Raw genomic sequence first — 18176 nt, 5'->3', positions numbered from 1 at the left:
TCATCATCAATGATGAGCCTTTCAAAGAGATTTTCAAAGTAGGAATCTCGACCTCAATAGGAAGCACAACAATCGCTCCATATACCAAAGCAAAGGGCATTGTTCTCTAGGAGTTTTGATACTTGTTCTATAAGACCATAGAGCCAAATTGATTTGAAGGTGCCAGTCCCTTCCAAATTTTTTGACTGTGTGATGGAGGATCTTGAGAATAGCCTTATTGGATGCTTTCACTTGTCCATTAACTTGGGGGTAGTAGATGGAAGACCCATGCGTTGTGATTTAAAATTTTAAACACAACTGCTTGAGATCCGTGGTTTTGAATCATCCTTGATTATTAGTAATGATGGAGGATGGTAGACCATACCTACAAATGATGTAGTTGAGAATGATTAGAGCCATAATTTTTCCATTAGCCTCAGAAAGAGTGACTACATCTACTCATTTTGTGAACTAGTCTATACCTTAATGATGAACTTGTGTCCATTTGAAGAAAATAGATGAATCTATCTCACCAAATCAAAGGCCCATTATTGAAATAGCCAAAGTGTGATGAATGGAATTATATCCCTGGCTAGAGCATGATTAAGATTTCCATCTAGAGTTAGCATTTTTTTAGGACTTGGCATATTTAATTTCCTCTTTCTCCACTTCTGGCCAATAGTAACTAGCTCTAATAAGTTTGTGAGCCAATGTCAAGCCATTAAAATGTGATCGAAAAATTCCTTTGTGTACATCTATAAATGTGTGTTTTGACTCATCAGGTTCTAGACACCTAATGAGTGTACCATTGAGACCTCTCCTAAACAAGTCATTAGCAATGATGACATACTGTGAAGCATTTCAAATTAGGTGACATTTTTCATTCTAGGTTTGATTGTTCAGAACAATCTAGTCATGTAAGTAAGAGTAGATATGATGGTCTCAAGATGAATCATATCCTATGACAAAATAAGTCATCTTGGATTCAGGTGAATCATAAGCAAGGTAGGATAGCTTCTCCACTAGAAACTCATGTTGAAAGTCATTTTCTGGCATTTGTAGCATGGAAGTGAGAGTGACCATTGCATCAACTACCTTGTTATTTGCCTATGGAATTTCCTAGAAACTGACATGTGTAAAGTAATTTTTCAAATAATCAACAATTCTTTTGTAAGGTGTCAACTTCTCATGCTTTTTCTGATAAACATCATTGACCCAATTGATCACTAACTATGAGTCACAAAAGATATTCAATCCATCTACCCTCCATTCAACTACAATTTTCATGCCATTGATTAAAGCTTCATATTCTAAAATATTGTTTGTTTAAGGAAATATAATTTTGTACACCTTAGGTAAAGAATATTACTGTGGTGTTATAAATAAAAGTCCAACTCTAGATCCTTGATGTGTGAAGGAGCCATTGAAGAACATCACCCATGTTTGGTGTGTTAGCAATAAAATAAATTCATTGGGGAATTCAATATTCAATGGTAGAAGAATTTGCATTGGTTCTTTTTCTAGTTGATCAATGCTTGCTTGTCCTTTGATAGCTTTCCTTTTGACATATTTAATGTCAAACTCACTTAAGATCATAACCCATTTATCTAGCCTTCCTGTTAGAGTAGCCTTGCTAAGTGTTGCCAACTTTTAGTCTATCATATTTTAGTTTGCAATTGTTAGAATTCATTGCAATTTTGTCTAGTTTATTGTTGAGATAGCCCTTAGGTGACTCCTCATCAAGTTTCCAAGCCTCCCACTTTGTGTCATTTCTTGGACTCCCTTGCTTCACTTTTCCATTTTCTCAATGTAGGATTCTTGTCATTATGCATTGGGGCTTAGGTGACTTAGGTTTGGTTGGGATATGGTTTTAGAGTCTTCCTAATGAGAAGTGTGACCACCTTGTTTCCATTACATTTCTCCTACTACAAAACTCTCATTTCCTTGAAATTCTGAATCATCCAGCTAGCTATCTGCCTTTAAAAACTTTTGAGAAGGAACTTAAAGATCAGAGTCATGATAGAATTCACATATGTGAACCTTCTTAACTTATGATGAAAGAATCTAGATAAGTAAAAGCTACAACTAACAAAGTCTTGAGTCAAAGTTAAGAGATCAAAATTCATTTCTATGTAGAGAAACGAGTCTACATTTTTTTGCTGCTCACCCAATGGAAACAAAACAGTTTGGTTCTATTTTTGAAGCCAAGAAGGCTTGTTCTCCATTCAAAGATTTCATGCATCAATGGGACCTATACATGGTGCTAAAAAGGAATAATTTTGAGCCTATGATGGTGAATCCATGCTTGAAATTTTATCTTGAGGATACACAAGGTAACTAACCAAAACAAGGGAAAATTATTTAAAGTGGTTCTTCCCCTAGAAGGTTTTGGTCTTAGAGGAGTTTTCCATTCTTCAGAAATATATAGGCTTCTAATAAAGTTAGTTGTAAAGGTGTATTTTTGATATAAAGGAGATCAAGTATTCAGATACTTGATGTAGAGAATAAGAAGATGAGGTGCCTAAGGTATTGAAGGATTATTGCTCACACCATGATCACAAAAAAAGGGGAGATAAGCTTATGGAAATATGGATCTGCACTTTCTCCTCCATATATAAAGACTTATTGTGTGAATCCATGTTCCATATTCTAAATTAAATGAGGGAATTTCCACTAAATTGAAATCCCTTGGTTCAGTAAGTGGACTTTCATGCTACTATATCACTTTAATAGAGTAATATATTTTGTGAGTTAATGGATCCTTATATACATAGAAATGGGAAGTTTTTAAATAGCTATTAATTATCAAATTTGTTGAAAATCCTACTATTATGATCATTGGTTGTATTTAATTTTATTCATGTGGTGCCAACATTTAGATTTTTGCATCTATTTGATTAGATTTGTGTCAAACTTTCTTCCTCATTATTTTAATGGCTATTTATCAAGTAGTTGTTCCCTACTCTTTGAAATTATAAGAAAATTGCAATTAGAGTAGTAGGTTACGATTGACTTTTAGGCTTGGAAAGTGATTTGAAAGATCTCATTGATACTTCATTCAAATTCTATGACATAGGTGATCTCCATAGAAGGCTTAATTCTCAATCCATCCACTTGAGCACTAGAAATTGAAGGAAAGCAGATTAGTGTAAGCTACTAGATTTTGCATGGCTGTGTAGGCCCTAGAATTAGTAAGAGAGTGTATTGAGAGATACAACTTGGAAACAAAGTAAATTTTGGTTCCTGATCAACCTATCATTCTCTCAATAAATAAAGCCTTGATGCAATTTGCATTTGATGTGGCAATGAAGGAAGAATATTGCAACATCAATTTTGGGTCCTTTACATCTATTTTCAAAGAAAAGAAGACTTTTAGAAGAGAGGATATGTAGAGAACCTGGTTCCAAACACCTCACTTCAAGAAGAGTAAAATGCAGAAAACTCTTTTCAGAACCAATTTGAAAAGAGAAATCATTGACATCCTGATACTACTACTAATATTGAAGGGAAAGGAAGAAATTTTGGATTTTATTAAGCATCACTTCTCCTTGGTGCGAGCCATATGTGCCAAAGGACTGCTAATTGATAGGTCTAGAATCATATGTCTTGATCTTTCCTCATGGTTAAATTTAGCTAAGGCATTCAAGAAATTCTATATGTCATCATATTTAATATATGTCTTAGCCACACATTGCTTGTGGCTAGGTCTTCCCAAAATCAAAGACTATGATGAGAGTATGAGGGTGTACAAGCTCTACCCTCACCTTTAGCTATAGAGGAGCTTCAAAGTATATGTGAAAGTGAATGATGCCTTTACTATGAGATTGTGCTAGGAATCCCCAGGCTACTTAGAGTGAAGATTTTTTCTAGAAGCTATTTTGGCTATAGCCCAGTTTAGATGCTCTTTCATCCAATTTCTAAGCTTTTTCTACTTATAGATTGATGCTTTTGATGTGTTTCCTAAAAGGCTCCCTAGGTACCCTAAGGAAAAGGTTGTTGTGGTTGAATTATTTTGAAAAATACTAGAAGTCAAAACCTTATGTTCTAATGTAAAGAAAATAGCTAGAATTTCCTTCCCAATAGTAGTTGGAGCCTATTCCTATGCTTCTAGGTCCGATGCCCAGAATTTAGTTAAATTTTTTTGAGAGCAAGATCAAACCTCAATAAGACCTAATGAATTTTGTAAGAGATAATTTGAAGCCTGGATATCCTCACAAACATGTTCTAGATATTAAAGATTTTGTGGCTAGATGTCATAATGAATACCAAATTAGGGAGAGGTATTGGTCTAGGCTAATAGTTGAAGAAATTAAGTTATATAGTGACTTTGTTAATGTTTCTAATATTGCAGATGATGGCTCCTATTCCATCCCTTGTCCTTTGAGCAGATCAAAGGAACTCCCATTTTGTTAACCCCACCTAAAGGTCCTATTATCGATATAATGGAGGCCCTAATGCATGAGATCATTAAAAGGGAAAAGAATGGATGGACTAGACCAAGGTGAGAAAGAAAAGAATGGGAAGCACATGATCTACTAGTGGAGTAGCTTCCCAAGCTACTCAATCAACTACAACTACCTCTACCACTCCTACTAGTTCAACATTAGTAGACCCAACCCAATCTATCTGTCAGGGCAGAGATCAACCTCAAGAAAAGAATGTCTAGATTTTCCCTACTTGTGGAGGAGGATCTCTCTCAAACATAGGAAAAGTTGGGGATAAGGGGAAGGATAAAAAGTAGGAGCAAGAGAAATCAATGGCCAAGCTTTCCTCCCCTATCTAAGTCATCAATCTTTATTGTGACACTAATCCATGGATAGTCAAGAGCAAGATGCATCTCAAAATGATGATACATTGGCCCTCTTAGTTACTAAAGTGGCTACTTTCCCCATTTCCACTTAAAGAAAGTAGATACCCTTGGTGGTAAGGAAGCTCTTTGATCTTATGACCCTTCTATTTACAATCAATGTCCTCTCAATTGAGTCATGGTTGGAAGAGACCATTGATCACAAAAAGTGGAGATATGAGGAAGCTTCCCCATCCAAGGACCTCATCACACAAGCTACTTATTCTCAACCACAATCAAAGAAGAAAAAGAAGTGGAAGTTTATAGCTACGTTGGCCACTGATCCTTCTATTGGTCATATGTTGATGGAGATAGTAGAACCTCAGAAAGAGGGCAAGTTTCATGATCTCACTACCAATGAATTTTAGATTATAATGGTCAATATTGGTAATTCTTGTGTATGATTCCATGGTTAATGTATGGAAATCAACCAATGAAAAGATAGGGGACAGACTAGAAGAATTAAGGGTAGAGAATGAGGCACTAAAGGCCTCGAATAAAGAAATAATGGCCTACATCAAAGCTAAATTTGGGAGCACTTCTACCAGTACATTTGATCCAAGTGTAGAAGAGAACAAGAACTTTCTTTTAAAGCTACAACATGAAAGGCAATTCAGTCAAACTGGTGGCTCATGATTTGATCAAATGAAGGCTCAAGGTCCCCCTCTCATTGAGAATCTTTGAAATCTACTATTAGATACTAAAATGTTGAGGGAAGCAATGTCTAGTCATGAAACTACCATGCACAAAGCATCAAATAAACTAATAGAGCAATGGGCCTTGTTGTAAGAGGTGATAGATATGAAAACTAACGTCAACATGATGCCCAAGATCCTAGAAAAAGGTCAAGAACCATTACTTAATTGGAAAAAATCAATGGAGTTCATAGTGGAAATCTCTGTAAGATAAACAAATAAGCTGAAGGATGTGCATGATTTAGTGTAGAAGGTCATTGAAAAGATTTTGGAATACTTAAAGGTGCTGCATATAGAATCATATGTATCCAATAATGATCAATTGGTGGACATCAAGTGAATGAGAGCCAAATTCTTATCATTTTTCAATGAAGCCACTAATCCAGTTAATTTTTAGGTGTTAAAGACCTAGGAGCTTTCAGTAGCGAATTCCATCTTAAGACGAGCATCAGAAAAGTTTCAATCAAAGGTTGCCAAAGTAGAAAATCTAATAGAGATGCATGACTATTGGATGATTAAAGTTTATAACATCATAATCCTAGGTGTCAATGAATTGGATAAAGTAATGAATGCAATGAAAGAATATAGAGCTAAGGCTGTGACCCTAAAGAAAGTTTGATGCTCTGATATTCTCTACAACTGTCACTTTTTCTCTTCTTTTCTTAGTTTCTCTTTTGTAATCATTTTTGGTAGTAGGCTTAAAATATTTAAATGATGATGACCAATAAAGTCCTATTTTAGCTCCATCTATTTATAGATTCTCTACAATGTAATCATAGAATGTAACTGGTTCTTCTGGAGAGGCCTATATATGTAAATTTTTGTGAAACTAACCAGATTGAAAAATGATTTTGTGGGTGAACCCCTGTAGTTGGGACTATTGTGTGTGAATCTAAGTCTACATTTAATTTAATTTTTCATTTAGTTGTGGTATAGTACTTGGACTGAATGTGATGTAAATGAAAACTAAAAGATTGCAAATAAACTTGGTTTTATTTCTTTCATCTCAGTGGATTGTAAGCTTTACTTTCCTCAATATTTTATTCCTATATACTATGCATGTTAGTTCATGTGTGTTTTATAGATTGTATGAGAAGCTCAATATTTGATTAATGAAGTAGCTGAAAAGGGGACAATCCAGGTATTGTCAAATTTCAATTATTCTAGCAATTTGGGCATTGCTAAATTAATCACTCTCTCTCCTCTCATGCTTTGGTAGGTAGTCTTGCATGTTTTCTATCTTCCATATAAGATATAATAGATTGCATTTTAGGAGTTAGATTTCAAAGTCACCTAGATTGTTTGAAGATTTAAGCATTCTATTTCTACCTCTTTTTCTTTTTGGTTAAGAGCATACCCCAAAATTTTAAAAAAAATTCATTTCAAATCTTTTATTTCAAGGGAGCTGTACCTTTTAATTTAAGGGTATTTGATAGATTGCTACACTGACCCATTTCATTGTTAACTGTTTCATTTTCCATTTACCATTTGGCACATTAAGGGTCAAGGTATAAACCATAGAATTAAGGAAGACAAACTATTAACCAACATTTTTTGGTGACTTTACTAGGGAGATCCTTTCCTATCCTATGTTTTTCTTTGTATCTTTGTCTGTGACTTTACTAGGATAACTTAGTAATCCATCTCAATTTATTGAGTTACACCTATTAGCTCATGAGAAAAAATGGTGTTGCCTCATGAAGGTCAAATCCAGATAATGCAACCCAACCTCGACTTCCAAGATGAACAAGAATATATAATAAACTAGTTGAATATGCTTGCCTAGAATCATTGAAAATCCCTTGATGAGTATCGAAGAGGTAGCTTTGCACTAGAGAGAGTGGAAGAAAATGTTGAGTATTGGGAAGGTGTGTAGCAACAAGGAAGATTGAGACATGAACACCCATTATAAACTAAGTCAATTCACACTGGATCCTAAGTATACTAGAATTGCTCATGACAAAGGGAAGGTTGACCTAGTGTTTGAGGAATTAAAGAGAACTGGTTTCCCAATAGTAGAAGATACTCTACAAAGAGGGAGAACTTGCTCATGGGATCATGTGTTTCAAGTTATCTATGGAGCTCTATTTTTGCCACCCCTTCCCATTTCCCAGAGACATGGTTATTCCTCTTCCCCTCCTATCTTCCACATTTACATCCCATCATTGTGTAATGCTCTCACCTTACACAAAGTGGTAGCTCCTATTATCGTCACCTTTCATCCAACACCAGTAATTCTTCCCACTTTAATGGATGTGCCCTAGGGTAATGCTATAGGCCCCCTTCAACTTGCTATTAATAATGACCTACCAAGAGATTCTAGAAAGAACTTCCCTAAATTCAATGGTCATGGGAAAGTCTCTGTTGATGAGTACATTTATACTTTCTTTGCAACATGTAGTGTTATTTTTCCTCAGCATGAAGATGTAGTAGTAAGGATGTTCATAGAAATTCTTATTGAAAATGCACCTGATTGGTTTCAACATCTTCTGGTGGGATGCATTATGAACTAAAATCACATGCATAGCTGATTCGAGGCATGCTATAAGAGTATAGAAGATGAACATATTCTATTGTCTCAACTCACACAAATTAAGAAGGAACCTAGCATTCCCATGAGAGATTTCCTCATAAGGTTTAACAAATTGGTCAATCAGATCCCTATTGTGAGTAGACTAGCTGTACATAATTATAAGATGTTTTTCATTAGTTTGATGCCTCCAGATACCAGTTTTCAAATAAGAAGGGAAAATGTGGCTGATCTTCAAGTTGCTTAGACCTTGGAAATAAAGTTGGAGGATGACCTAATAGTAGCCAAAAAATGGAAGAGAGAGCTTTAGAGTGGAACTTCTACAAACTTTGTTGCTGGTACAACCAATAACACAGAAGCAATAATTCAAAAATTATCAAATGAGATGATTTCCATGAAAAGAAAATGGGTAAAATAGATCTTATTGGAATAATAAAATGAGAAGAATACTTCTAGGAGGGGGGGGGGGAATAAGAAGTATCACACTTTAACCTTAAAATTTTTTAACTAAAAATAAATTGCATGCATTTTAACATATCAAATAAGCATAAAGTAAATACATGCATCAAAACACATAACACCAAATTTGGTAACCCAGAAACCCTCCAAAATGAGAAGGTAAAACTTGGGTGGGGATGATACCCACAAAATATCATTGCATCAATAATGTTTGACCACTTCTGATGATTTGCCTTGTTGAAGGCTTTACACTATATCAATACTAATTTGTTTAAAGGATTTACAAACACTTTACATGAAATGTCACCCTATTAAAGGGTTTTATCACCTTGTCAAAGGTTCTACAACCTAGCTGTTAAGCTAATCTATAGGATTTTCTTTCAAATACAATTGCTAGAGAGTATTAGATTAATAAACCTGATAGCTTATAATCCTTGATTACTGAATTCAAGCACTTGATCTACTCTCTCTAATCTTGATCATTTGAGATCTGATATGCTACTCTTTGATACTCTGATACTATGTTCTTCATCAACTAGATGCTACAATGTTGCTCTCTTCCTTTAAGTATTTTCACACTTCCCATTGAATTTTGCTATAGTTTACCCATACACTGCTTTAATCCATGCATGCAATGGGGTTTCATCCTCCTTTTAAGGATTTCAAAGACTTAGGGTTAGGTATGGATCTACGATCCATATTGAATCTTTATTTCCTGCTCAAATCCTTGGATTTACCCTATTGGTTGCATGCAATCTCCACTTTTCTCATTGGCTACATGTCGATTGCATAGGTAAAAGAAAAGATTTGAACTTATCTATAAAATCCTTTGAGATTCATCCAAAAATAGTTTGCATCTGCGTTTGTGAAGGCACAAACTTATATGATGATTCTGTGTTACTTGGCACATATTGAATTACTGGTGCTCGACACATGTATGATTTTGGTTTTCTTGACACATGTAGCATTCTGGCTTACTTGACATCAACAATGACTCAGCACCTACATATCACTTAGCTCATATGGTTCACTCGACACCTAAAGTCACTCGAAACCTATTGGAATTCTGGCTTGGCACATATTGTGGCTCAACTTATATACTCTACTTGGCTTCTATAAGAAAGTTGGTTAAGTATGTTGACACTTGATTGTCAAATCCAATTTGAGACCAACAATCTCCCCCTTTGACATGAGTGTCAAATATACTTAACTAAGCATTATACTTCATCTTATGAGTACATTATTCACTCTATTCAACATATGTACAAGATTTCAAAAACTTATTCAAAATTTTGTAAAGAGTAATATACCTCAAAATTCTTATGACTCCCCCTGAGTTCATGTGCCATTTCCATTCCTATAACCAAAATTTGTGTGATGAATTTGTCTCATGCTGATGTATCTGACGCTCCCTTTGGCTTGTTTCTGCACTCTGTACCTGTGTTATCTTTTATTCTTATTTACAACTCCCCAAAACATTTTATCTCCCCCACACTATGTCTTATCTCCCCCTTTATTATATCTCCCCCTTTTTTGACACTGATGTCAAAGGGAACTAAGGGTTAAGATCGTATTTTTCCAAAATGTACTATTTACCTCAATAATCATCTTGAGAGCTGCATCCCAATTCTCGAAAGTAATTTCCAATGATTTATGTTGGATGGTAGTCTTTGTAACAAGATGTACAAGTCCATCTAAAGTAAAAAGATTAGGATATTTCTTTAGAATATTATCTTCATAGGCTTGTTCTTTATGGAGTACTTACAAATTTGGGGTAATGGAAGATTGTATCTGCATCAATTTGGCCTTGATATTGGCCTCTTCAGTTGTTAGTGCAACTAATTCTTTTTGTATGTGAAGCATTTGGACAAAATGCTTCTCACTCTGAGCTAATCTTTAGATTTCACTCCAGGCTCAGTATTCTTTGGCTTGTCTCTTGTGTGAAATAGGAAAAATCACACAACTTTTTGTACAATGAGAATACATTCTCAAGTACAGTCTTTGTCTTTTCAATCTTCTTTTCCAATTCTACCTATGAAAGTGCTATATCACTGGATATTGTCTCATTTACTTTTCCTTGGAATTTCTTCTCAGACCATTCCATTAGTCTCACATTAGTTTCCTGGTCTTCATTTTTCACCTATTCTACAATGTCTGACAGTTGTTCCATTATTAGCTTTGTTTCATTAGGTGTTTGCAAGCTAAAAGCATCCAAAAAGATGTCCTTAATCTCATGTAATGCTTGCTTTTGCTTAAACTCCTTCTTGAGTATTTCTTGCCTCTTTCTCCTATTTAATGCATCCTACATTTTAGTGATTTTCTCAATGCTTATTGTTTTTGAGTCATAACTAGGTATGACTATCTCCTCATCTAACTCAAGGTGTCCATAGTGAAGTACCCTTGTTACCTTTTTTGAGCTCGAGCCTAGTACAGAAATTTGCAATGGCATTGCATTAGTGCTTGAATTCTGAAGGTCTTGTGTAGGAGTGCCAGTAATTGGTAGATTGACCAATTTTCTTATCATGGCCTACTCCTCTTCCTTTGGTGTGTCCTTTTCTTCTTCTAATCTTCTTGAATCAATTACAATTATCTAAGCTATACCTTGTGTTTGTACTGTAGGATCAAATGTAGCAATTTGTCCTATTTGTTCTATTGGTGTATCTTTTCCTTCTTCAGCAGTTGGCCTCTGCTGCATTGTGTCCACTATTCCTAATGTATCAACTATTGAAAATGGTAATGAAAGCATTAGAAGTTGACCACTAGTAGCTATAGAGATGATGGAAGGTGGTTCTTATGGATTCACCTTATCTCTAATTGAGTCAGCTACTACCTTTTGTAACTCATCCACATTGACCAATATAGGATTTGTACATAATTTTTCTTGCTATGTACATTGGTCAAGGATCTTTTTGAGATCCTTTGCAGTTAGTGGATTGATATTTTGACAAGATTTTTTAGGAACATCCTTCACAGTTATGGTATCTATAGATGTGATGATGATATGAGGAGGGCTAGGAGGTGGCAGTTGTGTGTCTTGCACACTCTGTTCTTGTTGTTGTTGTTGTTGATCAACTGTTGCCATTTCCTCTCCTTTTTTTTGTCTCCTCCTCTTCTCCATCCTTGTTAGTAGTCAAGGTATATATTGAATTTCACAATTTTGTGGAATTATTGACAACTTCTTCAATTTTGTTTTGCAAGATGCTAAAGGCTCTATATTTTGGTGCAAACATGCCTCTATGTTTCTTATTCACCTTAGCAATTTGACCTCTAGTCAATTCTGGCATCACTTGTGCCAAATTGGATTCTCTTATCTACTTTTCCATTTTCAAATAATAACACCACTTATTTTCAATAATTTCATATAGTTCCTTGGGCATAGTATTGTCTAATTCAAGAGGTGTATTCTTGAATTCTGCCATCATGGCATATATAGATTCTTCTACCTTACTCTGATCTTCTCTACTTAATTTATTGAAATAAATACTTTTCAAATCAGAAAAATTTGTATTCTTAACATTACCATAGATTTTATCCATAACTGACTTGGGAGGATGGCTTACCACTTTAAACTGGTTGATGTCCTCTGATTGTGTCTTTTCCTCATCATCAGATTCTGGTTGTGCAACATATTTTCTTGTTGGTTTCTTTTGCACTTGACCAATCTTCTTAGTAGCCTTCTTCTTCTCTTTCACTTGCTCCTTGGCCTTTTGATTTGAGGCCCTTGTGGTAGCTCTTGTCATTGGAGTCTTTCGCTTAGCTTGGGTTGGCTTGGCAACCTTCTTAGCTTTAGACCAAGTTTTAGTTTTTCTCTTCGTTAGCTCAGTTTGAGCTGATGCTTCCTCAACTTCTTCTACCTCAACACCTTCTTCCTTATCTTTATCCTCACCTAAGCTTTGAGTTATCTCCAATGGGCCTTGCCTCTATTCATCTTCTTCATCATCATCATCCTTGAAATGTTCTTCTTCTTCTATTGCCCCCTCAATTCCTTCAACAAATTTCTTCTTTATCTTCTTCACTAGTTATTCTTTCCTCCTAATCACAGAGGCTATTTTCAACTTTGTTTCAACTTTGGATTTCACAAAATCATATGTTCCAAAAGGTTTGGTAGTCTTATCAATTTCTTCTACAAGCAATGCTATGATTACTGTTGATGCTTCATCAATGTATAGCTCATATCCCAATGGTCTTAGCCATCTAACCCTTGGAACTGCTGCTTGGATATAAGTGTGATCAATATCAACTAAAAAAAAAATCATTGATTTGTTGTTTCACTAGGGAAACTAGTATCCTCAGTCTTTGTTTCATGGATTTCTTGAAATCCTCAAAATAACTTGTCATTTGGGCTTCAAAGTTATCACCCATTTGCTCAATGTACTCATTGATCTGAGTAATAGCTGACTTGTTTGATTTCCAATTTACTTTTCCAAATGAGGGAAATTCTTCCAAAACATAGAAGAATATATAGACCATAACTGATCCAAACTTACACTGAGCACCTTAAATCTTCTGATTGCTCCCTAATTCTCCATGATCTATTGTAACAATAATTCTACTAGATCATATGTATGATATTTCTTGACAAGTTTATAAGCCACATCCATAGCAATACATGGTACACTATACAATCTGCTAGATTGATAAAACTTATGAGATATGATTCTTATAGAAAAGTCCAGAAGGGGATCTATGATTGTATCAATAGTCATGCCCCTTTTGTTCCATTTTCCCCTGGTGTTCTTTTCAATAGCTTCTTTTGAATCACTTTGCATGGTCTTGTGCTGATCTAGGGTTGGAAAGCCTATAACCCTATGCACTATTCTCTTCATTATCTTCATGGGTCCTCCTTCTAACCACAAACAACCATCATGAATTCAAGTAAAAAATTTTATGATCCACTCAGTTTTGAAAACTGTGGGAAAAACTAGGGCATGGATTAAGCCTTTTTTCTCAACTATTTGAAATTCATCCTTCAACACTCTATTATCACATAGTTTATCATATGCTTGAAAAATTTCCAGGTCTCCTATTGCTCCTATCTTACAATTGTAACACTTCCTCACATCTTGCACCATCATGACTTTGGGCAAAATAATGGAGAGTGCATCGACAGGGTCATTTTTATAAGCTACTTCTAGAATTGACCTAAAATTAGGTTGTTTAACCTCATTTTTAACCAATTGGACCTCGTGACCTTCCTTTTCCTTAGGGTTTTTAGAATTGGATGCCATTTTGTGAATCTAGGGTTTTAAAAGATATAAAACTTTATGACTGCGCAACTCGACACTTGAAGAATACCTTAGATTGATGAAATCTATCTTGATCTATGTTGAAATCCATGCAAAAGGTTTAATGCAGCTCTTCAATCATTTTGCACTCTTTCCATTCTTTCTCTACATTCGAATGATGAGAAATGATCAAAATTTGACCTTATATGCTTCAAAAAATAGCATTAAATGCTTAGTGCATATACAGTTGTACACTTAGCTCTTGAAGATCTCAACATAACTTGACATCCATTGGTTTTCCATCACTCAACTTCAACTAGATTTCCTTTTTACTCATCTTCCATTGCTAACTAGGCTGTGACCAATCACTCGGCTCCTACTAGCAACTCGACATACACTGACATTTACTCAACATTTGAGGAAAACTTGGCAATATTTGTAGAAACTTTAAGTCTTAACTTTACATCTTTTCTCATGCAGTTTTCTTCTTTGTAGTGCTTGTTTATATTAGGACTAATGTATGATGTAGCTTTGTGTATCAGTCCCATACACCTATTCATGCTTAGTTGGATGAGGTGTGACCACTTGACCTCTTGGGTGAAGTGATCCCTTCATTAGATGTGTTGGCTCCATCCTTTCTTTGCCATGTTCTATTCATTTCTCCTCTAATGTGTTCCACATCAACCTTTGCTTTCTGCTCGTTGAACTAAGAACTTGGTGCCTTGGACCTTGTTGGACAATTCCTACTAATATGACCAATCTTCAAGAAATTGAAACATGTGGTTTGGCTCAACCATCTACTATAGTTCCCTCTAAAATGTGTCCTTATGAAATTTTTAGGAATGTGTTCATATTCTTGACAATAGTGACAACTATACCTGGTGTTATAGTCCTAATCGTACTAATGACCATGGTTACCTTCTCTTGTTGCCTAGTTTAATGTCCACATAGGCTTTGATCTACACTCAAATGCTCTATGTCTATACTTCTTGTAATTGTAGCAATGACCTTAAAATTTAGGTGTTTTGATAGTCCTAGTCTTGCAGTTGTGTGCTTGATGTCCTTTCTTTTTGCACTTATGACAATAACTTGCATTCTTAGGCTTATCATGCTAATGGGAATTCTTGCTCCTACATACATTAGAAGTATTTCCCTTTTTACCATAGAAATGACAAGTAGGTTTAGTGTTCTTACCTTTGTTACTCCTTTCTTTTGTAGTCTTGGATGATTCTCCTTGTTTAGTTTTGGTGTAACCAAGTCTTCAAGTATCATTATTGGCCCTTGGTGATTTTAGTAGCTACTCAAAGTACTTGATTGCCTCATTGGGTTTGTTGAAGCTTTTTGCAACTTCCTTCTCTCATTTCAAGTCATTTTCCAATTGTTCATTCTGTATCTTCAGTGTAGAGATCTCAATGTCTTTCATATTCAATTCATTATGTGCATTCATCATTTGGCTTAGGGTGTCTAGCTACATGTTTGAGATTCTTTCAAACTCAATTTTCTTTTCCTGTAGTCTACTGGTAAGATTTCTCTTGTCATCTTCTATCATGGCTTTTTCTTCAATGGCTCTTTTCTTCTGTCCAGCTACTTTACAAAGCATCATGGCTAGTGATTCTTGTTCAAGCTTGATTATTCTAATTTCTTCTACATGAGTCCTATTTTTCTCCATCAGCTCTACTATTGCTACATCAAACTCTTTGGAATCTCCATTTGTAAATACTTTTTTGGTATCAATCTTCTTGTACTATGTGTCATTATCAGCTATGGCCATATCCTTCCTTCTTTTCAAGGATTTTCTCAATTCTTCTTTGGCTTCCTCTAAGTTGTGTAGAGCGAGGTGCACATCAATTACTTGATTCTCTATAATCTTTCCAAGTTTGAAGACTTCCATCTTCAAATCTTTTCTCTAAGCTATTAGGATTCTTCTTGTGAGAACTTAGCTCTGATACCAATTGTTGGAACAATCAAATGGGAAGAATACTTCTGAGAGGGGGGGAGGGGGGATGAATAAGAAGTATCACACTTTAACCCTAAAAACTTTTAACTAAAAATAAATTGCATGCATTTTAACCTATCAAATAAGCATAAAGTAAATACATGTAGCAAAACACATAACACAAAATTTGGTAACCCAGAAACTCTCCAAAATGAGAAGGTAAAACTAGGGTGGGGATGATACCCACAAAATATCACTACAACAATAATGCTTGACCACTTCTGATGGTTTGCCCTATTAAAGACCTGCCTTGTTAAAGGCTTTACACTATATCAATAGTGACCTATTTAAAGGATTTACAAACACTTTACATGAAGTGTCACCCTGTTAAAGGATTTTATCACGTTGTCAAAGGTTCTACAACCTAGCTATGAAGTTAACCTATCAACATAGGATTTTCTTTCTAATACAATTGCTAGAGAGTATTAGATTAATAAACCTGATAGCCTATAATCCTTGATTTTTGAATTTAGGCACTTGATCTTCTTTCTCTAATCTTGATCCTTTGAGATTTGATATTCTACTCTTTGATATTCTGATACTTTGTTCTTCATCAATTAGATGCTGCAATGCTACTATGTTCCTCTAAGTCTTTTCACACTTCCCACTGAATTCTTCTATAGTTCACCCATACACTACACTCATCCATGCATGAAATGGGGTTTTTTCCTCCTTTTAAGGATTTTAAAGACTTAAGTTTAGGTATGGATCTACGATCCATATTGAATCTTTATTTCCTACTCAAATCCTTGGATTTACCCTATTGGTTGCATGCAATCTCCACTTTTCTCATTGTATACATGCTGATTGCATAGGTAAAAGAAAAGATTCAAAGTTATTTCTAAAATCCTTTGAGATTCATCCAAAAATGGTTTTCATCTGAGTTTGTGAAGGCTCAAACTCATATGTTGATTTTGTGTTACTCAATACATATTGGATTACTGGTGCTTGACACATGTATGATTCTAGTTTTCTTGGCACATGTAGAATTTTGGCTTTCTTGACATCAACTATGACTTGGCACCTACATATCACTTGGCTCATATGGTTCACTCAACACTTGAAGTCACTCAACACCTATTGGAATTCTGGCTTCGCACATACTATGGCTCGACATATATAGTGTACTTGGCTTCAATATGAAAGTTGGTTAAGTGTGTTGACACTTAATTGTCAAAACCAACATGAGACCAACAGTTCCTTCCTTCCAACAAACTTATTAGGACATCCCTAGAAGGAAACATGAAGGGAATCCCTTACAACTACCACTTGGTCAACAAAAGCTTTCCATAGAGGCAACTCCTAAGAAGAAAAATATGTGCATATTTCACTTAAGAGAAGATGATGATGGTGACTCTTGTCTAGAGATGAATAGATACAAGCAATTCAGTGCTAGTAATGAGCTAACAATGAAATATCTTAAAAGAAAATATGATTCCACTCACCCTAATTTCTCTTGGAATATGAATTAGAGTCAAACTTAGAAGGTGATTTCTTTGTCACCTTGGATGGAGTAAAAATGATTGTAGCAACGAGAAGTAAAAGAGATAAGAATCTGTTGAACTTAGTTCCTACCTGAAATATGGCTTCTGGCCCTTCACTAGCTACAACTAGTGCATCTACTTCATTTTCTTGGAAGAAAGAACAAGAAAAACTTGAGCCAAATGATAAGCCTCATCCCTCATTTGACATCATTAAATATTGCAGAGATGCTCGTATCCAAGTTTCTCTCCTTGATTACTTGAAAGAACAAGAAAAACTTGAGCCAAATGATAAGCCTAATCCCTCATTTGACATCATTAAATATTGCACAGATGCTCGTATCCAGGTTTCTCTCCTTGATTAATTGAAAGAAAAAGAAAAACTTGAGCCAAATGATAAGCCTCATCCCTCATTTGACATCATTAAATATTGCACAGATGCTCGTATCCAAGTTTCTCTCCTTGATTACTTGAAAACTCACCCTGTTGAATTGAAAAAACTAGTAGATTATTGCAAAGGAAAATCTAATTATAAAAATCACCTTAATGTCAATACTTCTATTAGCAATGACCAACCTCATTTTAGTAATTTATCTCCCATTATTGAAGAGCCAATCCTACCCATGCTTTTTAAAGAAGAAGAGTCCTTTGTTTTAGCTACCTCTCTTGGCTAAAAAATTGATCTATTTTACATGTCCTTACATGTAAATGGTCTCAAACTGAGTAATTATATAATCAACTTGGTAGCCTCTAACAATGCCATTCCTTCTACTATTGCTTGCACCTTAGGATTAACTCTAATCAAGACCTTTGGACACTGTTATTCTATGGATGCAAAGAAAGTTCCCCTATTAGTTCAAGTAAAATATGCACAAGTAGCCTTAACTAGATAGCCTGCAAAGATATTCTTGCTAGTTATGGTATGCTTTTGGGTAGGAGATTTTGCAGAGATATGGGTGGAGAAA

Source organism: Cupressus sempervirens, chromosome 10 (genome assembly GCF_028749045.1).
Source record: "Cupressus sempervirens isolate cs-2001-9-10 chromosome 10, ASM2874904v1, whole genome shotgun sequence".
NCBI classification, from domain to species: Eukaryota; Viridiplantae; Streptophyta; class Pinopsida; order Cupressales; family Cupressaceae; genus Cupressus; species Cupressus sempervirens.
Note: the sequence above shows the minus strand (reverse complement) of the source record.